The sequence below is a fragment of the Camelus ferus genome, chromosome 5 (genome assembly GCF_009834535.1).
Source record: "Camelus ferus isolate YT-003-E chromosome 5, BCGSAC_Cfer_1.0, whole genome shotgun sequence".
Classification (NCBI taxonomy): Eukaryota; Metazoa; Chordata; class Mammalia; order Artiodactyla; family Camelidae; genus Camelus; species Camelus ferus.
Window position 1 is genome coordinate 73,167,973 of NC_045700.1, and position 23,129 is coordinate 73,191,101.

At 39.3% G+C, this 23,129-nt stretch overlaps 1 protein-coding gene and 1 long non-coding RNA gene across 2 annotated transcripts in view; both read right to left on the reverse strand.

Annotated features, from left to right (window-relative positions):
• PLCL1 (phospholipase C like 1 (inactive)) overlaps positions 1–23,129 on the reverse strand; it is a 301,427-nt gene that overhangs the window by 156,792 nt on the left and 121,506 nt on the right. The gene's annotated exons all lie outside the window — the stretch shown is intronic.
• On the reverse strand, positions 6,202–22,522 carry LOC116663755. The gene is made up of 3 exons (XR_004320077.1): positions 22,513–22,522; positions 21,500–21,503; positions 6,202–7,575 (listed from the first exon to the last, which is right to left on the reverse strand). It is a non-coding gene; the product is annotated as an uncharacterized LOC116663755 (long non-coding RNA).

Here is a 23,129-nt window from a genome sequence, read left to right on the forward strand (position 1 = left end):
ATTGAATTAACCATGGGATTTGGGGCCATGTGCTAAAATGTTACAATAAATTTTCCTTATTGTAAAAAAAATCAGAGTTTATGACTTTTTGTTTTTATGCAGTGATGTGAGAGCAGGAGTAGAGAAATCGAGATGGTGAAGCCTACTCAGAATTGAAGATTGGCAGAGCAAGTAAAACAGGCCTGGGGACTAGAGCCTGAAGGCCGTGAAGCTAGCAAGAACCAAGCTTAAATGGCACACCAAAAGGTCCACATGGACCAGGAGGCAAGGGAAGAGGCAAGTTGCTGTTTCAGTGAAAATAAAGCCAAGATTCAACAGGAGAAAAGATGGAGAAGAGGCAGAACCACAACTGATACTGTCTGAGATCATTTCACACGAGGGGTGCAGCTGTGCTTATAAGGAGCAAGCGTGTCAGAGAAACAAACTTGCTTCAGGTTCAGAAACAAGAGATCTCTGAGGACAGGGACTGAAACACTGGATAAGTGTTCAGGTTCCTGAAGATGACAGGAGAAAGAGAAGAAGACAGCAGAAGCAGACTCTTAATGGGGTGAGAAGAAGCACAAGGTATGAGTTGAATATAAGATGGAAAAAGCGTGGGATCGAGAGGTGCTCAAAACACAAGTCCTTGAAAGACAATGAACAAACAACAGTCTGGATGTGATGGTGGGAAGCAGGAAATTTGCTGACCCCTGCTCCTCACTCTGAGAGCCAGAGAAAGTGGACGAAGGGACCACTAGTGACGAATTTGGCTCACGAACTTAACTTAGACTAAAGCCAAGACTGAGTTTTAGCAAGAATGTAGGGAAATGTTGAAAGGAAAGGTTAAGAATATTAAGTCTGTTTAACTAGTATAATACTAGGGTATAGCAGAGGGCATGGCTGGGAGAAGGCAGGTATGGCCTGGGGAGCTGGGGCTGAAATCTACAGACAGAAAGCAGAAGCATCAGAGGTGGGCACGTGTACCTTGGTCAAGCATTTTTGAAGAGAGAAATGTGGGTGGCTTCTAGTTGAAGGTTTGGCCAGGAAGACATAAAAGGGTTGATAGGGGAAAACGGGACTGGCAATTTTGGTCATTTAACAGCCGGGCAAAATAAAAACTGTAAATAAATCTGGAATTAGGTAGATCTAGACCTGAGTCCTGACTCCACCATTTACTAGCCACGTGACCTCACGCTTCTGGTACCTCATTGTTAAAACGGACATAAAAATGCTGACTTTGCAGGGGTTTCAATAAAATTTCAGGATAATCTATGGACCATTTAGTGGTCACTCATTCAGGTGAAGCATCACCTATGACCACAGCTTGCTTCCAAGCTGCGAGGCCTGCCAGTGCAAAGAGCTTCTGAAGGAACACCTCAGGGTGAGTGAGGCATAAGAATCCCACCGTCGGCATTCCTGCCAAAGTACACGATACCATTAGAGATGACAGCTACTGACTTAGCAATGAAAATTCCGAATTAAACTCTCAATAATTCAGCAGCTGAGCCTAAAAAGACCTGAAGAGGAACTTCACACATGTGGCCACAGAGGTACACATTGTGCTCCGTATTTTGTTTATTCAGTGAGTCAGCCTATTATCAGCACTTGCAAATTAACTCTAATTATCAGATAAAAGTGGTTACTCTAATTGCCTGATAATCAACTACTACAAAAAGCCTAAGTAATAAGTAATAATTACCATATCATTTCATAAAGGAGATTTTTTATTTTCCTGACTGAAAGTACGACACACTCAAGATAAATTATGAGACTAGTTTACAATTTTATGTAGCTCTTCACAATTCATCTTAGGTCTATGCTAGTGAGTCCCAAATTTAAACCTCCTGTCCAGACCTTTCCACTGAGGCCCAAAAGCCCTCTCTGACACCACTTCTTCAATATTTGTCAGGCCACTCCAACTTAGCACGGCAAAAATAGCAGCCCCTCCCCAGGCCTCCCCCTCCTCAGTAAGTGGCACCACCATTCACCCAGTTATTAAAGCCCCGAAACACAGGAAACATCTTTGATTTATACTTTTTCTTATTGTCCTACAAGCGTCCATTTACAAGCCCTGAGAGCTCCCCCCTAAAATATGTCCCAAGGCCATGACATTCCTTTCCTTTCCTTCCCAGTGGCAAATCTCATCTAAATCACCATCATCTCTCACCTGGACTGCTGGATTACTAGCTCCCTACCATTCTCCCTACTCTTTCACCATCCATTCTCCACCAAACAGCCAGAGGAACCATAAAAAGTACAAATCAGATGGTACCATTCTCTCGCTGAAACCCGCCAGTGATTTACTGCTCTTGCGATGAAATCCAGACCTTTCCCTACAAGGTTCGCCTGATGTCACACCTACCTCAACTCCAGTCACTCTCCCCGCTACATATGGCACTCTGGCCACACTGGCCTTCCTTCTGTTCTGTGAATGTGTGAAGCTCGTCCTCACCTTTCCCTTGTTAGTCCTTCTGCCTGGAAGAGCCTAACACCAGACCTTTTCATGGCTGTTTCCTCCTTTTCACCAAGGAGGAAAGAGCAACTCCTCAACGACGCTGTCCCGATCTTAATTAGTATCTCCTTCTAGTCTTTCTCTGTTGAATTGTACTGTTTTATTTTTTCATATTTGTTGTTGCCAAGATGGCATATAGTAATCACTCAGTCAGTATAGAATTAATGAATAAACCACGCACAATTTTTCTTAAAGTATCATCCTAACTTGGGACAATCCAGTCTCAAAGTCACCTGGAACTCACCTTCAAACATATAAGGAAAATATATATATGTGTGTGTATGTATAACTGAGTCATTGTGCTGTACAGCAGAAACTAACACAAAATTGTAAATCAACTATACTTCCATTTAAAAAAAAAAAAAAGGTTGCTCAAAAATCTTCAGGAGTGACTCCCATCAGCTCCCAAATTGATATGAAGAGATGGAGGTAAAAGTCTCAGAGCAAAATGCACTTGTAATCTCATGCAGCTTCACAGTTCGTATCTGCATCCACTCTCCTGGCTAAGAGCCTCTCATAGCAGCTAGGAGTCTCCTGACAAAGACCCAGACTGTGTTTCTTGAAGAACCTAAGCAGCCCCTCACCCCAGGCAGGCAGAGTCACCAGCAGTAGGGCGGCTCCAAGAAGGCTTGGGGGCAAGGGACATTTGCCCCTGCAACAGGGAATATTGCTGAATCTCATATTCTGAATTTCTCTGTATCTTGTAGAAACAGACATAAAGCTGTAGTGGTTGGATTCTTCCTGTCAATCACCATGACTCTAGTGACAACCCTACAAAGGCTTTCAAAATGTGCTGAGAACTTGAAGGGGCTTTGTGACAGGTCATAGTTCTAGGCAATGCTGTAAAGCATGTCACCTACAATGCTTTTCACACCACAGAAGAATTTGACCTTAGTCAAAAAAAAATTTTTTTTGCTGACATATATCAAATGGTATACAAATATGCCACAAATAATAAAATAGTTTGTTTTACTTTTAAAAATAAAATCTTAGAAAGACCAGGTTTTACAACCCAAATCCTCCAGATTAGATAAACAAGTAAAATGGGACCCAGAAAGTTTAAATGACTTGCTCAAGATCCCCCAGCAATTCAGAATGTTTTTCATACACAAGATCTTATCTTTTGCATTTTTAAAGGTAGAGAAAAGTGAACAGATCGTGAAGGATAATTTCTTTATTTTGCTCTTGCTCAAGGGTTCAGTACAATTAACCTTATGAAGACGTTTTCTGAGGTTGTCAGACATGTAATTGAATTCAACAAGGTCACAATCTCTTAAGGGAAAGAAAAACCTCCTTTTCTCATCTCACATCTTGCTACATTTTGTTTTTCCTTTTCTCTTGCTACATGTAATTTTTTGAAGTAGAATGCCTTCACACTAAATTTATCTTGGAAAGATTTTCCAAGAAAATAGAGTTCCAAGTTTTCCTGATATTGCAAAACAAACCTCATATTTGCCTTTCTTTGACAAAACTTGGCAGCATGCCTCGAAAACTGACATTATTCAGCGTGTGCCCTTGTGGCATAATTCCCAAATCCTCTATAATCTTACAAAAGCATTTTCTTTCTTTCCAAAGAAATGTTCACTTTCAGATAAGATGTTTCCATGAGCTGAACCAACTATTTCCCTTTGTCAGTTAGGAAGTCAACTGGAACCTAATTCAGGGAGGAGACTACCACACCTGTGAATATGTCCATTTAAAATATTCCCTGATTACTGAAATGAATGTGTTCAAGCAGTACATTACCTCCCTGATTCTGATTACCTCCCCCTTCTAATTTTTTTTTTTGTGTTCACAACACTGTTCACTGATTTTTTTCATTTTTATTGAAATATAGTTAACATACAATATTATGTTAGTTTCAGGTGTGCTACATAATGATTTGACATTTGCATAAATTATAAAATGTTCACCATGATAAGTCTAGTAACCATGTGTCCCCATACAAAGTGATCACAATATTATTGACCATGTCCTTTATGGTGTAGATTACACCCCCATGACTTTTTTATTATATAACTGGAGGTCTGTACATCTTAATCCTCTTCACCTATTTTGCTCACCTCTTTCATTCTCTTTTTTTATTTATAATAATTTGACAGTTGCTTTAATAGAATGCAAACAATATAGACAACTTCTGGGTTGGGTCCTTAAACTTTGTCATGATGTTACTCATAAACATAAAAACGCTGGAGCAAGATTGTTTACTGATTACACAAACGATAAGTGCTCATTTGGGAAAAAATTCAAAATGTATAACAAGAAAGTAAAAATCACCTGCAATTCAGCTACCATTCAGAAAGAGAATCATCACTAATATTTTGGTAAGTGACATGTTGTACATCTTACTATGCACATACACATACGATTTTATGCAAATGGAATCATATATAAGTTGGTTTGTGGATAAGTCTTTGCTTATTCTACAGTCTCCCCTTCCCCTGGTCCACCTCTCGCTCCCCTCCTTCCCCGATGGAACAGTTTAGCATTTGTCTTTCCATAATACCCGCTTCATACACTTTTATGCCAATAGCTATAAAGTATTGAGTGCTTAAAATTTTTTCTAGCATCTTTGTTACCTCCCATTTCCTCCACCTTTGATCTTTTAAAGATTTGTCATTGCCTCAGGGGCCCCTTCACCGCCTATTTCGCTTTGTCTCACTCATCTAGAAACTGAAAGCCCTGTCTCCTCACACGAGGGGTCCTCCACACCTGACGTTGCAGAAGGTCCTTGAGGCTGCTCCGTGTCTCCCTTTCTTCTTCTTTCTGACTTGTAGCACAAGGCCTCATGAAAAGGGCAGGACAATACAATAAATAATATAAATGGATGCCATGGTCAAATAAATAAAGGTCACAATTATACTGAACAAACAGGGACTACTTGGTTATTTTTACGAAGATAAGAAAATGCTAGTCATAAAAGAGAGACCTCACTAAAAATTTGATCAGGACAAATACTTAATGATCATAAATCCAGAATTTTTATAGTGTGTTACATTTGTAAAACTTAACAAATATACATTAAAAACATAGAATTTAATACTCTCATGGTTTTAAAAAATTAGGGATTTTATTCTTTAGCTAATGGACCTAAAAGGGGATTACTAAAAAATACAAATAAACTTCATGCTGAAGATTGCATTATTTTTAGTGTTAGGTTAAATATGAATGGGGAACAAGTACACTCATTAAACTTATACTTGTCTACCATATCTCATATCCCAGACACTGATAGATGTGGGAAAATAAAGGGTGAAGCAGACAGAGCTCCTGTCTTCAATAAGCTTATGGTTCAGTGCATACTGTCTGAAAGATAATGCAAGCCATGTGTGTAATTTTTTAAGATGTCAAAGGAAACAGGTGAAATTAATTTTAATAATACGTTTTATTTAACCCAATACATCCAAAATATTATTTCAACATGTAAAGAACATTTTTAAATTACTAATGAGATATTTTACATACTTTTTGCATACCAAATCTTCAAAATCCAGTGTGTGTTTTATACTGATAGCACATCTCAACTGGACCAGCCATATTTCAAGGACTACTGTATTGGAAGCACGGGTTTAGTGCATCTGTCATAACAGGCCAGGTTATGCCATGTACAAATAACCCAACATCTCAGCTGCTTAAAGCATCAAAAATATATTTCTCACTCAAGCTATATGTCCTCTGCAGGTCAGCAGGGGAGCTCTGGTTTTGGCAGTCATTCAGGGACTGGGGCACCATCTCAACAAAAGATCATAGTAAAGGAAGGAAAAGCAGGAGTTGAACACCGGCTACCAAGCGCTTCCATGAAAGTGACATGCGTGACTTCTGCGCCAAAGGGAGTCCTCTAACCGAGGTGGCGGGAAGTGCAATCCTATCACCTGCCCAGAAAGCTGAGAGCTGAAATATTTGCTGCCCAACACCAGTGATTACCACATCTCTTAGGTAAACACCAGGAGTCAAACAATATGAAAAGCAAGACGGGAGATAAAGGGGGAAATAGCTAGAGCTAAGCTACAACAGGGGGTGAAAGGTGATGAGAGCACTCAGCAAGGGACAGATAAGATGCCACAGGAGTTCAGGAGAGAGCACAGTTACTTCTGGCACCAATAGAGAAGCAGCTATAAATAGTTAGTACTTGCTTGGAACTACCTTACACATCTGGAAGACAGTCCCACCTAATTAACTCAGAGGCCAGCCTTGAGAAACCAGATATCTCTCATCTCTATTACAGAGTACCAAATGTCACTGCACACACCCTGTGAAAATGTACAGTACAATCTATACTGGACTCAAATATGCACTTTGAGGGTAATTCTGTGTAAAATGGCCTTTTAAACCACTTATTCTGAAATTATAAAACAGCTGTCTCTGAACCAGCCATCAGATCACCCGGACCATTCTAACATCTCAGAGAAGGGGGAGGGAGGGGAGTAATCTGCAGTGACTAACACTGCACCATGTTCTGGAAGCCTCCAGCAGAATAAGAAATGCAAAGGAAAACCAAACATAGCATCAAAAAGACAATTTCAATTTCCTAAGCAATATCCCGGAAAGTCACTGAGAGACTTTGGTTGAGAAGCCTTCTCCTTTGCCTTTATACACCATTTGGAGAGGTGTTAGCTATACCTGGGGATATTTTAGATATTACAGAGCTATGAGATTATTGCATTAAAAAGCACCCAGAAATGCAGAACTGCTGGATGCCACCTTCCCAGGAATACCTCATGGAAAACAGAAGGCAGCTTATCCTCACAAGTCTGCAAAGGTGGATGGGTTCAGTAATATAAACTCCAGAAAAAGAATTATATCTTGTAGAATATCTACCGATTTGCTGTACATTGCATAAGACATGTCCCATTCTGTCAATCATTAAAGGGAGCACATTACATATGCAAAATAACTCACAGTATTTCTCATCAAATACAACCTTATCCCCAAAATCATATCTTCACCCAGTTACCCAAATGGCAGATAATTCTGTATTAACCCTGGAAATGACAGGGTCACCAATGTATAATCCAGAAAAAAAACCCAAAAACAATTTGCAGAATATCCACTGACCTACCTTGTTACAGAAGATGCATCTTATTCTGTCAATCATTTAAGATTAAAGTGTATTAGATACTTATGATAACATACAGAATTTCTCACAAGAAGAAACCTTGTTCTCAAATTCTTTTCACACAAAAACCAAACATTAGATAATTATTAAGGTTTTATACAAATGTCAATATTGCTGTTTTTTAAAAATGCGTATGTAATAGAATGTTTAATGTATTTAACATAATTTTCAATAAGGCCATAAGAATGTGCAAAGTATTGCCATGAAGTAGGTACCTCTGATTACCTCCTGCATCTCAAATACAGTCACATCTGAGACTATGAACAATGTCATAATTACAGAACCAAGAAAAACCTATTGCCCTTCCAGCCTTTCACTGACTTTGACAGTGGCATCAGTTAACACTGTGAGTCACAAAGAGAATAAGATATAGTTCCCTACCTCCAGCTCTGCGGAGAGAAAAGGCACATACCCATGAAAAGGTAAGTTAAACGGAGAGAGATTGCTTTAATTAAGGTGCTCGAAAGACATCCTATAGGAAGCAGAAGGTGAGCTGACTCAAAAGATTCCAACAGCCAAGAAAACAGAAGAGCATTCTGGGAAAAATAAAAGTTCAAAATGCAAAGTATATGCTGAAACAACTGGATATCCATATACAGAAGAATGAAATTGGACCCCTAGAAAAATTAACCCAAAATAGATAAAAAAGACATAAATATAAGAGCTAAAACTATAAAATTCTTAGAAGAAAACAGAGCGGTAAATCTTCATGACCTCAGGTTAGGCAATGGCTTTTTAATGATGACAACTGAAGCACATGCAACTAAAGAAAAAATAGGTATGTTGAATGTCATTAAAATTAAAAACTTTTGTGCTTCACCATTAAGAAGTGAAATGACAACCCACAAAAGGAGAGAAAATATTGACTCATATAATGTTTATCTGGAATACATAAAGAACTCTCACAACACAGTAACAGAAACAATCCATTTTAAATGTGAGCAAAGAATCTGAATAAATTTTCCCCGAATTTCTCCAGAGAAGATACACAAATGACCAGAAAGCTCAAGGAAAAATGCCCAACATCATTAGTCATCAGGGAAACCAAACCAAAACCACAATGCAATACCACTTCACATGGCTATAACCAAAAAACAGATAATAATGAGGCAAGATAATAATGGCAAGGATGTGGAGAAATTAGTACCCTAAGCCACTGTGGCTGGTGAGAATATTAAATGGTACAGCTGCTTTGGAAAACAATCTAGTACTTTCTCAAAAAGTCAAACATAGAATAAACATATGACCCAGCGATTCCACTCCTAGGTATACACACAAGAGAAATCTTGGGTCCACACAAAAACTTGAATATGAATGTTCACAGCAGCATGTTCATAATAGCCCCAAATTAGAAACAACCCAAATTTCCATCAACTGATGAGTGGATAAAAAATATGATATATTCATACAAGAAAATATTATTTGGCAATAGAAAGAAATGAAGTATTGATACTTGCTACAACATGGATAAACTTTAAACACATTATGCTAAGTGAAAGAAGCTAGTCACAAAAGACCATACACAGTATGGTTCTATTTATTTGAAAGGTCCAGAATAGGCAAATCTATAGCAATAGAGAATAGATTAGTGGCTTGCAGAAAGGTGAGTGGAGGGCAGAAGGGAAGCGACTGCTAATGAGCATGATTTTCTTGGAGAGGTGAGATGAGAACGTTCTAAAAATGATTGTGGGTGGTTGCACAACTCTGTAAATACACTAAAAACGACTGAGTTGTACACTTTACATAGGTGAATTGTGTGTTTATGAGAATTTTATCAGAATAAAACAGTTCTTTTTAAAAAAATGCATGCGTGTTTATAGAGAACCATAAATAGACCATTCTGATCAGACAAAGTAATGTTGATAGTGAGGAATGGAAACTGAAACTGGAAAACTAAGCCGCCCCTGTGGTGTGCAGGCAGCCTTTCCATGCAAAGAAAAGGAGTTTGTACTGTATTGCTACCTTCCCAGCTGATTGCTTTAGGATAATATGTCAGGAAGAGTCCAAAACGTAGTAAGTATCCAAAATATGATAGCTATTCTTGTCATTATCATTATTAGGAGGTCCCTAGTCATTCTTTGCAGTGTATACACCTCGCTGGGACGTCTGGACTGGCCTCTTGGGGCCTCCATGGTCTGAATTTTATGTGACCACTTGGGCTTAAGCTCTCCCAAGACCAGAGGTGCATCCAACTTAATTCAACTTACTTGAAGGTTAAAAAAGATAAAGATAACAGAAAACAGTTTGATTTTTGGACTCCTGAGCAACAGAAAATAATTTCAAAGCCTAGAAATTCTAGAGCATAATGTCATGCACAAAAGCAATATATCCACTCATAAGTAAATAAGGCTTGTAAGTTATCTTGAGGTAACAGAATGTCACAGGAATGATAAGTGAAAGACACTTAAGCTACATTCACTAGAAGTTACTCAGCCAGACACATATCAGCAATGGGAAGGTGTGAGAGATTAGTATGTGGAAGATAGTGGGCCTTACAAGGAAAAGGGAGAAACTGAAAGTCATCCAAGATAACTATACCAGCTTTGATGGACCAGGCCCTTTGAGCTACATGAGGGACCATGTAATTTTTTTCCCATGCTTCTCTCTATTGACAGAAGTACATGTATTTCAAAGTACAAATGCATTATATCAAAATAATTCAAAGTACACATGCATTATAAAATTCAGCATTTAAAGAGGTTTGACATTTTATTAATATTAAAAATAAACCAAGAGAGAAGATGTAATTTTCCCTCTAAGTTTCTTACCTTTTCATCTAGGACCATGAGGGAGACATAGCCTTTCTGAACAACTTTTTAACTGTCAAGTAGGTAATGAATACACATGTAAGTCATCAGAGTCACCAAAGAAACCCCTAAAATAAATTAACAAACCACACGGAAAGTGGTTTTCCTATCTTTGAGCAGACTAGTAGCTTCAGGTCTAATTACTCAGGTTAGACTGTATTCTAGTTGCTGGCATGTATCTAATGATACCCAGGTGACTTCTAAACTTAGGACAGCTGTCAATGAGTGAGCAGAAAGTGAACAAAACCTCTAACATAACATGGTGCTCTCCTGCACAACAGAAAAGCAGGGTTTCATAAGGCTGCAGGGACAAGTCCTCCCTGGGGTTCCACAGAGTCAACACCTGCTCAGCTTCCTGCCCTTCGAATTTCCAAGTTGAAGCAGCAACCTCCTCTTCCAAGTTTGCTTCTGCCCCAGATCCTAACACTACTGTAGGGCCAAGGCTGCATAAGAAATTAGTTGGCATTAGTCGGCACACAAAGAAGGGTGGTCCAGAAGAACTGTGAGTTGAAGCAAAAAACTAACCAGAGATTTTAAAAGCAGCATGGATAATCCACCTGTGGTTAGTCCAGTGGTAACACAGACAAACGTGTTACCATATGTGTTGCACTCTTCTTTAAATGCCCCAAACTGCACATGGCAACTCTGAGCCTCAGCAGTCTGCTCATGGGTGGTCTTTCCACTGATACCCTACTGACCCATCCATACGTGAACCATCTTTCCTTTTGCATCTATATATCTTTAATGGGAGAAGGAGGACAAGAATGAAGATAAAGGCATTGAGAACAAAATCTGCAAGCTATTCTGAGGACAGAGAGTCTTTTACAACTTATTTTTCTCTCATTTAGAAAGAAAAACTTTACTATACACTGTGCCATGTAAATTCCAAGGATGGTTTAATCACTTCTATTATCCCAAATACAAATTATTTATGTTTTTAATTATAGCAGAATTACTACTTTAAACAGACACAGTCTTCCTCCGAGTCCATTTATTTATTTTTCTAAAACACAATGTATTTCTTGTTACTTTCCACCCGTTACCTGAATGGAGAGGCAGGAAGTATCTTAGCCTTTGGGCCAAGAGAAAGCACCATTATTACCTATCCTTGTCAATCAAAAATAACCCTCTGAGGTCTAAAGTTTCATTTCCAAAACTACCTCTCACATAGAATCTATTATCTGGTTGAAGGAAAAAGATGTTAACCGCCATGGCCCTCGGACCTAAGCTTACTTTGTCTCTGAGCCAAACAAGACTACAGTTCCTAACAGAATGGCATAATAAGCAATCTTCCAGAGCTATAGTCAGTAATTTACTAAAATTACTCCAAAAGACAGCATAGGAAGCATAAAACTTTTGCTTAGTATAATATTTCTTTTTCTATGATTTAAAGGAAAAGGGATTTAAAAATAAACTACTAGGTGGATTGAAACATAAGAAAGCTACAAATCTATTCAAGATGAAATGGTTAGAGTTAATGATGGCCTTAATATGTTCAAAATTAATAGAAAGAAAAAGTAATAGGAAATGTTCTAAGAATGGAAAATCTAGAGGCAAGCACATGCCTCCCAAGCATAAAATCTTACATTAGACATTAAAACCTATGCATTCTCTCTCTGGATAATCTTCATGCAAATTATCCACAGGAATCCAAGTATCAAGAGAAAAACTCTGTATACAAAATTCAAATATACACTCTGGGAAAGGAAAACATTCTTGATGAGATGGAATACAGCAGCTATTTAGAGCTAACACATTAATGACTATTACAAACTATTATTGATTGGGATTAATAGAGTACCCAAATGTTGAATTCCAAAATAAAATCTGGAAACATTCCAGAATACTTCTAAAATTGTGTGTCCTATGGAGTATAAATACATAATCGAACACCATTTGCCAAGAAACTGACAAAGACTCTAACATTCCTGAATTATTTTTATGAAGAACAACTTTTAGAGAAACCACAATGCCATACATCTGAAATACATTTTTAAACACAGAAAAATAGAGCTTGTTTGCAAGCCATATGACTAATGGAATTAATTTTCAAGGCCCTGAAGAAAATTTGTATATATTTTGTCAAAAAAAAAAAACAAAAACAACTTGACTATATGCATGTTAACATGAAAAAAAAGGATGTGGCTGGGTTAGCCATACTAAGCTGTTAGTAAAGAACATCCTGGTCCTCCAAGCCTCCCCCTTACTGTATCCGTTTTCCCTCTGCTATTTTCAGATCTGCAAGGCCCCTGGGTTTCGTCTTTTCCCTAGTCCCCCATCAAAATGTATTTGTGATATGGATCTAATATCACCACTTTGTTCCTGTGTCAATTTAGACTGTGTATTGCTACTCTCAGAGGTCTCTGCTTCCTTTCTCATGATGGAATAAAAGGCTGAACTTTCCTTCCCATTATGAAATAAAAGGCTTTGTCCCGGTCAAAGTCATTTCAGCATTCAGAGAGCAAATGGGAAGTTACGAAGCTATGTTACCTTTGACATCTTACTTTAAATAACTGTCCACTCTATTTTCCTATAAAGCCAGCCTGGCTAGAGGAAAGATAATTCTCACATTTGAAACTGTTTATTGAACTAATTCAACCCCATGCAAAATTAGCAGGTTCTCTTCTTACATCAACGTTCCTTCATCTTTGTATCTCTGAAGAAGCCAGTTCACAGTTTCTATCATCACCTACCAAAAAAGAGTATGCAGGAGAATAAAAGCAACGCTTTTATTAATTCAAAATAAGGTAGTGATCTGAGGAGCCCAGAGAGGGCAACCCTGGGAAGGGTGATAAACCACGCTGCTCACACAATGAAGAAATAGCTGTTTTCCAACCAGGCACAGGCTTTCATGTGCGTCAGGATCCTACTTCTCCCGCTGTCATTTTTAATCAGGAAGGTGGAGCTGCCACAGACATTTGGTAGCTGGTGACAAGGGTCAAAAACGCAAATGCCTACAGGCACTCAGAAGCTCACAGAAATGTCATGGACAGAGTAAGCGAGATGCAGGCGTGGTGGAGATCTGGGAGACAGCAAACCCCTCCAACAGGTGGCATCTGTGACTCAGCTACACTGTGGCCATGCAAGGGTGCCAGATCACTAATTTTTTTAAAAAGAAACCTAAAATACAGATATTCATGTGAAATTTTTTAGCAACTACTAGTAATGCAAATGTTTAAAAACACTAGATGGGGTAACTCTGGGTGAGCCAAGCTAAAGCCATCAGTTGTCAAGGTATGTCCCATTGGTCACCTGTTTGGTGCCTCTGTTATATAGTTAAGATCAGCTAGCACAAACCCTGATGATTTTACCAATGGGGATTTTAACCTACGGAACCCAGAGGGATTAAGTGATATGATGGCTAATTTTTTGTGTCAATTAGGAGGGTGTTTTTGGATGATATTAACATTTAAATCTGTGAATTTGGGGTAAAGCAGATTGCTTTCCATAATGTGAGTGGCCCTCATCCACTCATTTGAAGGTCTGCATAGAACAAAAAGAGTGGCCTCCATGAGCAAGAGAGAATTCTCCAGAAGACTGCTTTGGAACTTTGTCAGGTCTTCTAGTATCAAGCTTGCTGGCCCACACTACAGATTTTGGACTCACCAGCCTCCATAATCGTATAAGCCAATTATTTATAATAAATCTCTCTCTCTCCCTCTCTCTCTATTTGTGTATAAATATTTAAATATATTTTTTGTATATGTAAACCTAATACAGCTAATTTGGCCAAAGTCACAGAACTAGTTTAAGGAAATTTTTTAAAAATTGTTCTAACTCTTTCCCTAGACTATGTTCCAGTGTACTGTACTGGAGCAGGAGTCCTCGTGGAGAGGGACAACAGGATTAGGGCCACATCCTCGTGTGTGTATATGCATTACAACACCTGGAAACACCACATGCAACGCGTATTTCTCAGAGTGCAGCTGCAGCCCACAGAATCATGCAAAAGCTCATTTATATACTGATTCCTAGGTTTAGCTCCAGATGGGCTGAATCCAGCTCTGTAGGACTGGGGCCCAGGCGTCAGCATCTCGGCAGCTCTCACAGATGACTCCTGTGCACATCAAAGTGTGAAGTCACTGGAGTAACTAAGAGGCGAAATAGAGTAGTAGTTAAGAGCAAGACTCTGGAGCCAGACTGCCTGGGTCTGAAGCCCGGTTCCACCACTTGCCAGTTACATGAGTGATCTTAGGCCAGTTACTTCTCCCCTGGTTCAAAGTAGAGTCCATTTCACACCTCACATCCCAGAGATGATGCCAGCTCTGAAGAAGGAAAGGTTGTAAACACTTATGCATAATTAGCATTTAATTAACGGTAGCTATTACTAGCCTCTCTCATCACAGGTGTCCTGGCACATTTTCAGTATCATGCTAATTGATATTATAGTAATGATCATAGTGGCACTTTAAAATCTTGAAAAACTTGCTAAAGCAAAGATTAGTGTGGTTATATGCTTCATTTTTTGCAAATTCTTTGTAACTTGGTAATTTGCTTGTAACATCAACAATAACTTTCTAAAAATTAGAACATTTGTCAAGCCTGAATATAACATTTGACTGTAACAGGTAACAGAGTTTTCTGTGTATGTGTACCATGCAGTGTGAAGACAGTGAGAGAGACTTTCTTAGATAGCATGGTCTTTCTGCAGTCCACTGAGCCTCTTCTTTCTCTGTTTTTATAAGGGTGGAGGCTATATTTTATTTATGTTTTAGCTCTCCAGCCATTAGCTCAGACAGTCCCCATAACAGACATTCAAATGTAAATATTTGCTTGAATTAAATTTTCACACTAATATAATGGCTTTGATCCAAGATTCTTTCACAAATTCTCATGATGATATCTAAAGAAGGATATGCATACAGAAGTCACAAAAGGACGCTAAAAATAATGTGGACACATGGAGTATTTATCTCCCCCACCAGAAAAAAGCCCAATTCACTCATCTTTCAATCTTTCATCCCACCCACCAAACTCAACCTGAGAGGAATTATCAGCTAATAAACTGATCCTGCACAAATACAGGCGCTAACACACAATTAAAGGGGAGCCATTCGAGAGAAAGTTAAGTGAGGCCAGAAATATGGTTGGCTTTTGGATCATTTAGAACTGGATGTAAATTAGTTCTAATGCAAAGAGATGCATTTGAATTTACATTTGAATATGAGAAGGTTAAAAGTAGAACGGGTCTGCTTTAGGACAGCTTAAAACTTAGGGAAAATTTTGCAGATCCTATGAGGCATGCTTATGGGCTTGAAGGTGAAAAATAAAAATAATGGAGATCAATAACAACTACAGGATTTGACCTAATCAGAGGGCATATGCTCAAGAAAACAAGGATTGGGCAAAATGAGGTTTTGGGCATGAAAAGTATCATTATTCCATTTGGACCTTGAATTGCGAGGAGGGGCTCTCCAGGAAGAAGCATCCTCATTGAGCAGAGGCAGATGGGCCAAGGGTGGGGTGGCTGTGCCCTAGAGAGGGGATAGTCTGAGAATATGTGAGAGAATCAGCAGTGCAAGAACTAGATTCTGGACAAGAATACCAGTGTTTACAATTTATCAGCCTGACAGCAGACTAACAACATCTACATGGGCGCAGGATCCCATGAAAGTCACCAAATTCACATTAGTGAGAGATTTCTAACTCAGTGAAATAAGCAAAAATAAAGAAGCTGCAAGAGAAGAGGTTTCAAAAAAACCCCTCATTTACTGGCCCATTCACCTAGCAGTTACCAAGACCAACCCTGTGCAAAGTACCATTCACAGGAAAAATAAAAGCAGCAGAAAGACATAGCCTCTGTCCTCAAAAGTGATAATCTAGGCAAAGGATAGAACATAAAGAATATATATATATTTATATATAAACATAAAGGATATATATATATATAAACACAGAGGATATATATATATATAATATATATAAAAGAGACAATAATAACCCAAAGGAACAATCATAATGCTTTAAGTGTGTTTCACGATTCCAGCAGAGTTAAAGGAAGTAAAGATTATTCTAACAGAAGTGAATTGGAAAGAATGAATGAAGTTAAGGGCTTTTGAGAAGACCTGAGCAGTCAGGCTTGACTTGACTGTAAGATGGGAAGAGAACAATATATAATGAGTGGCACAGGCAGATGTCTATGAAGGAAAGAAGAGAGAACAAGCAACTGGAGCAAATATTGAATCCAGCAGGATGTAGAGTACTGGCTGGAGAGTTATGGGGGACAAGGCTGGAATCTCACCTGACTGTCACAGACTTTCAGTGCTAAGCAGCAGTGTTTGGGATCTATTTGCTAAACAGTAGGAAACCACTAAAGGCTGTGACCTGATCTTAGCTGGGTTTGATCTACCTGATAAAGTACAAGGTTGTATTTAGAAAAAAAGTGAGAGGGGAGAAAAACTAGGAGACTCCTACAATAACCCCTAAGAGTGCTAATTAATGACTAAATTATTGAGTATAGCTATGAGAAGGAAAAGATTAATGGAAGTGGTACCTGTTCCTAAAATGTAGAATGTTCTGATATTAATTAGCATATTCACTGCCAAGAAAATGGATATGTTTATCCCCACTGGAACTAGAAACTTCCCAATTTCAGTATGATAATTCCCAACATACCATCTTCAGATTCTTAAAACATTCCTCAAATGTTCCTTCCCAAAGAGATAATTTCTTTTAATACTTTTTAGCCTCTAAATTAAAATAAATCACCATTATCTCCTGTCAGAGGTTTTCCCACAGCTGCCATGTAGAGGAAGGGCCAAGGAACAGCACAGATAGCAGAATGCCAAAAACAGCCTCTGCCATTAATGAGCTTAAACATGAAATTCATGGAAGTCTGGAGTTTCTGTCACTTACAAAGCTCCTCCTGTCTGAATATAATCATACTTCAGCAAACGAGCACCACTAAAACGATTATTCTCAAATACACACCTATTACATGATGCAGCAGAATAATTGTAAATTACCACATGATTCTTGACACCCACTATGATGTTTTTTCTTGAAAGAAACCACAGAGGCTGAATCGATAGAGATTAAAATCTCTCTCCATTATTTTGAAGGAAACAGGAGGCAAGCCATCTGAGAAACTAAGCTGAGGCTCTCTGCAGGCCTTCCTGCCTTCAATTTCTATCCCAACACAGTGAACAACATAATTTGTGCTGTTTTCTTCTATGTCCAAAATGGTTTGTAATCAGACACCAGAAAACAAATCTCCAATTACCTGGCATAACAGAATTCCAGCTTTAAGGTTTAAATGAAACCTGCAGATCATTTCTCTCAGTTACTTCCCTCTAAGGCCAAGAGAAATGAGGATCAAGGTCCCACAGCTGGAATGGCAAAGTCTTTTCACCACTAGTGTAAGGTTCCTTCCACTGCCCTCCACATTGTCTCCCAGAAGACTGCAGTTCTAAATATTCATGTACCCAAATGATGGGGTGTCAACCCCAGTACTATACACTGGGTCACAGTCAAGGCAGAAAAATAAAAATCCAGCCATGCACACACAAAGTAAGATTGTTCCAGCTTTATATATATGATATAGAATAGTATTTACCAAGAATGGTTATGATGTATGGGAGGCTTACCACTAGGAAGAATTTCAGCAACCATACATTTAATGGTTTTTAACCACTGATAACTGGATGCTGCTTCCACAAAAAGTTATTTCCCCTTCTTCTTACTATAGGACCCTAAATCCACAACTAACTTACTCTAGTGAATTAAAAGTAAGCACTAACTGAAGAGGGCAACAAAATAAGCCGTTATCAATGAATTTCACTTCAGCAGGGTAGTTTATCAAATTCTTTAGCTGATCAGCAGGAGAGTATTAACTTAGGGCTGAGAAGGTTTAAGACAGAACTTAAGCTTTCACTACTTGGCTATATTGCCAATAAATGGCCTCACATGTATCGTATCCTCCAAGGCTGTCCGGACTCAGTTTCAGGAAGGACCTATTTGCTCAGCTAGGGGACAGAGTGACAGAGTTCTATCAGTTCTGGTGTATTAATCATGAATGCTCATCACACAAAATGAGTTTGGACAACTGTCCTGACTAACCAAAAGAGACAGATTAGGCTTTAGGTTTTTGGACTAGTCTTGTAGAATGTTAAATATTTATCAAAAGACAATTAGTCACTCAATCAATAGAATTTCTACCAACACAAGTCCATGTTCCTTAGTCGTGTCCAACAACCAGCCAGTTTAGAGTGATATAAACCTCAGGATTACAGCCTTCCAGCCTTTAATAAAACATCTTTCCTGTGTGCTTATGTGTTCATCAGGATGCTTTTTGCTAAATGACAGAAACCCAGCTTAGATTAGTTTAAGCAACAAAAAGATATATAGGAAGCACACTTGAAGTGTCCTACATTATTAAGGGATTAAACACTCAAACTGCAGGAAGTGTGCGTCTCTCCACAGTCTGACCCTCTCACTGTAGACTGACTTCCTTCTCTGGGCAGCAAACCTAGCTATCAGAAGCTCCTGGGTTTCACAGCTTGTAAATTCCCCAGCCAAAAGGAACTGACTCTTTCCTAACTCACTTGCAAACTTCAGGAGAAGGACCAGTTTGAGTCATTTGCCCACACCCAGCCAGCCCACTGTGGCCCTGGTAAGAGAAAGGATGGTAAAAGGGAGTGGCAGGGTGATACAAAGAACAAGGCAGTGCCCACTGGAAGCCTGAGCCATTCCCAAAGGAAAGGGGGCACTGTTCCCAGAGGAAAGGCTGAGGGGAGGGCTGGATAGAAACAATGGCCGACTACTACAGGTATATACATGCAATTTTTATTTCAAGGATCAGCATGGTATGAAAATATGTATGTTTGTTCATTTTGTAAATAAACCTTCACCAAACTTAACCATGGGCCATAAATTCTATAGCCACTCAAGTCAGGTAATCTATTGTATCCCTGACCTTCTCAGCTCAGTATTTCTATCATTCCCATCTCCACTCTTAGCTGGAACACAATAAACCTCCTAAGTAGCCACTTCTACAGGAGAGATTCCATTTACAGTGATTTCACAACCATCCTTCTCTTGTCTAGAGTAGCCCTCAGGCAAGAGGTATTTTCTTTGTTATTCTAGGTATCTAATTTTGGCCTCTGATAACCTAAGAAGTTTTTGCAATGTAATTTTATTACTGGAAACAATTTTGTTATAGGAGAATATTAAGCAACTGTTAGAATGAAGTCAAAAGGTCAGTATTCACATATAAACTACATTCCTGTCTTACAAGTCTGCCTACTTATATTTAACAAAGTCTATGGTAGCAAAGTAGACTTTAAAATATTTAAATATTTTTAATTACCTTATATTAACATTTATAATTATTTCCTCCAAAAACATGTACACTGACTTTGTTGTTTGCTGTATACAAAATATTTTCAAGGTGCTAGTTCTGGGGTTTACAGTATTGCTGATATAATGAATCTTTTATTGCCTTCTTCTCGAGGGAATAATCTATTAATATTATTTGATTAGTCATAAATCCTTACCAGTTTAAATTCATATGACCATACAATACATGACCTTTGAAAAGCAAATGCTCCACCCATACTCATGTTCAGGAAAACAATCTCCCAGAATATTAGTCATGTCTGACTGCTCTTCCTGGGTGTCCAGATGTCTCCTGGGTTCAGGTGCTAAACAGAGTAAAATAGGCCCCCAGGTGTGGAATTGAAGAACTGATATTCCCCAAGATCACAGGAACAAGGGAACGAGAACCCGGTCCAAACCAAAGGGAGATCAGACCAAGGAACCTACACCAGTTGGAGAAGCAGAGCTGACACTGTGAGTCAGGAGTGCAGGTTTAATGAAACAGCTAATAAAGTTGACAAAGAGACAGTAGGGCCCAAATCACTTTAAAGGAGCTAGAACCCTTAATTTTGTCAAGAGAAATCACCTTTGCTACCCAAAATTTAACGACCCAAGTGCCACTTGGAGTTTGGGTCTCCCACCAAAGCCATTCCCAAAATTTCTGAGGATTCCTTAGGTGTGTACAAGGTAGGGACAGGGGCAGATCTTATTTTCTCAAAGTCAGCCCAGTGCCTACTTCACAGCCCCTCTGTTCTCCAGCATTAGACCCAATATGAAGTTCAAGCTTTCTTGAGCTCCCCATCCACTTCCCCAATCACATAAAGCATCCAGGAACATAGGCGATTTTGTCAGTTAATGAAAGGGAGGTGTAAAAAGAGCTTACATGACAAAGTAAATAATTTCAGATTGAACAATGAACATCTCTCTTCTTAAGTTATCTTTTGGCCATCCTGACACCAGATTATTTCCTCAGGTCACTACACCCAGCTTTGCAGTATCTGCAATCTTCTCTCTCCTCCCTCCTTTTTCTATTTATCCCCTTTGAAAGAGCACAATGAATTCCCCTCCTTAGGTCAGGGTGTCAACTTAGCCATTCTCCTCTCCTATCTTGGGTCAAGACTCCAAACATGCTCTCCAATTCTGCTTCATGCCCCTAAGTGAATTATCAAGGCATTCACAAATAGAGTTTTTCTCCCTTCAGAGGAACGTGGGTAACACTTGTTAAGACCTTGGATATAACTTTGAACTCCCATTACACAAGAATGAAGTGGAATCACTGGTCCCTGGATGTAGCTAATAAGGAGAAATGAGTTTGGGTGGCTCTTCACTCCATAATCTAGGGATACGGCAGCCTGGCTAGGGAGCAGCTCCTGTTCATTCCCAAGTATAGGCATCTGAATCCAGTCTGGGAACAGCTCTCAGCTGCTTCTCCAATCTCTCTAGTTGTGGAAGTGACTCCCCTTTCCAGAAACAAATTCTGACTTTTGGTTCATTGAAAATGAGGCACTTACAGGCAGATGTTGATCATCTTCGAAATCTCAGGCAAATCAGCTCCCACCCCACATACCACACTGCATCAAGCTGGCCTGTAGGACCTCTTGCCCCTGAACCCTCTCCCCCCTCTGCCTGGCAGGCCCTGACACACAGAGAAGCAAGAGGGCTTTCTGCGAAGTCAGGTTTCAAACCCTGTCTGATTCTGCTGAAATTACAGGTAACACGGGCTCATGAGAATAAGCAAAAAGACAGAGGCACCAAACTAGAAGCCCAGACAGATCTTAGGAGACTCTGGTAACATAAGGAACACAACACTGTTTATACCAAAAACCCTTTGCCCTTTTGGATTCTGTGGATTCATTTGGCCAGTTAAATACTTTATGATACTCTAATCTAGACATAGTCTTTAACCACTGGATATGTGGTGTCCCCTATACAATGTGATCAGAAGACACACTGTCTATCAAAATTATAAGTGGGCTTCATATATAAAAGTAAGTTCACTCATTCATTCATTGATTAATTCAGCAAATATATATTGAGTGCCTACCATATGCCCACCAGCTTAAGCTCAAAGGTTTAAGCCTCTTGAAGGCTCCTGTCATGACTCTATCCACCCATTAAAAAAGGCACACATTATAGGAGAGGCTACATTTTCCAAGATGCATGTGAAATCCAAATAAAAAAATAATCCTATCTGAGCTAGCGATCACAATGTGCCTGTCAAAAGAGCAAGGCACTGGTTCACTCTCAGTTCAACTCCCTTTCCCTAAAAACAATCTGGCTCTTAAGTGTTCCTAAAAGGTATCTTAGAGTTAACATAAGCAAAATAAAAACTGTTTACTTTCTCCCCAAACCAGTTTCTACCCCAATGTTTTCAGTTAATGGTGTCACCTTTCACCCAGTTGAGAGATGAGTTTAGAGTCATATTTGAGTCTGCTTCCTCTCTCTCATTTCTCATATCTGATTCAGCCAATTCATCAGCAAGTCCTCTCTGTTTTACCCAAAACCCCATCCACCATCCAGCATCCCACTTCTCACCATCCCCCCACTACCATTTAAATGAAGCCAACATCACTTTTACCCTAAACAACTGTAACATTTTCTAACTGGTCTCCTCATTCACTCTTAACCTCTTACAAATCCATTCTAGCAGCTAGAAACTAAATCCAATTATGTCCTCTACAGCTCAATAGCTTTCCATCACATTTGAAACAAAATCTTAACTTTACATGGCTACAAAGGACCTGTATCCATCATTCTCAGCCTTGACTGTTTATCAGAATCACCTGAAGAGCGTTCAAAAATAACTAGGTGCCACACAGATGAATTAAATCAGAGTCTCTGGAGGTGGGCTGTGGCACTGTTTTTCAAGTTTGCTTTCAGAATAGAAGACCACTGCTCTCCCTGGCCTGCCCGCTGTCTACCTCCCTTTCTGAGTTCATCTGCTCTCACTGTCCCCTCCATTTGCTACACTGCAGCCTCACTAGCCTCCTTGCTTCCTTCAGTCCACAGTTTCTCTGCTTTACCTGGAAAGGTCTTCTTCATTCCCACCCTCCACTCCCAGCACCAATCTTCTTCACATCATTGGTTCCTTTTCATCATTCAGGCCCCTTTGGAGAGGCTTTCAGGGGCCACTCAACACCCTGAGCCAGTGGTTCCCAAAGTGTGGTCTCTGGAGCAGCAGCAGCAACAGTACCCAGTAACTTGCGGGAAATGTTGAGTTCCTCAGCCCCACACCAGGCCTTGACTGAATCAGAAACACTGAGGGGGGGCTCAGGCAGTCTGAGCTATAATAAATCCTACAGGTGTTTCTGACGCACATGAAAGTTTGAGAGCACTGCTGTAAGTGTGTATGTGTTTGTACATAACGTGTGTACATATGTATATATTTATCTGGCTATCT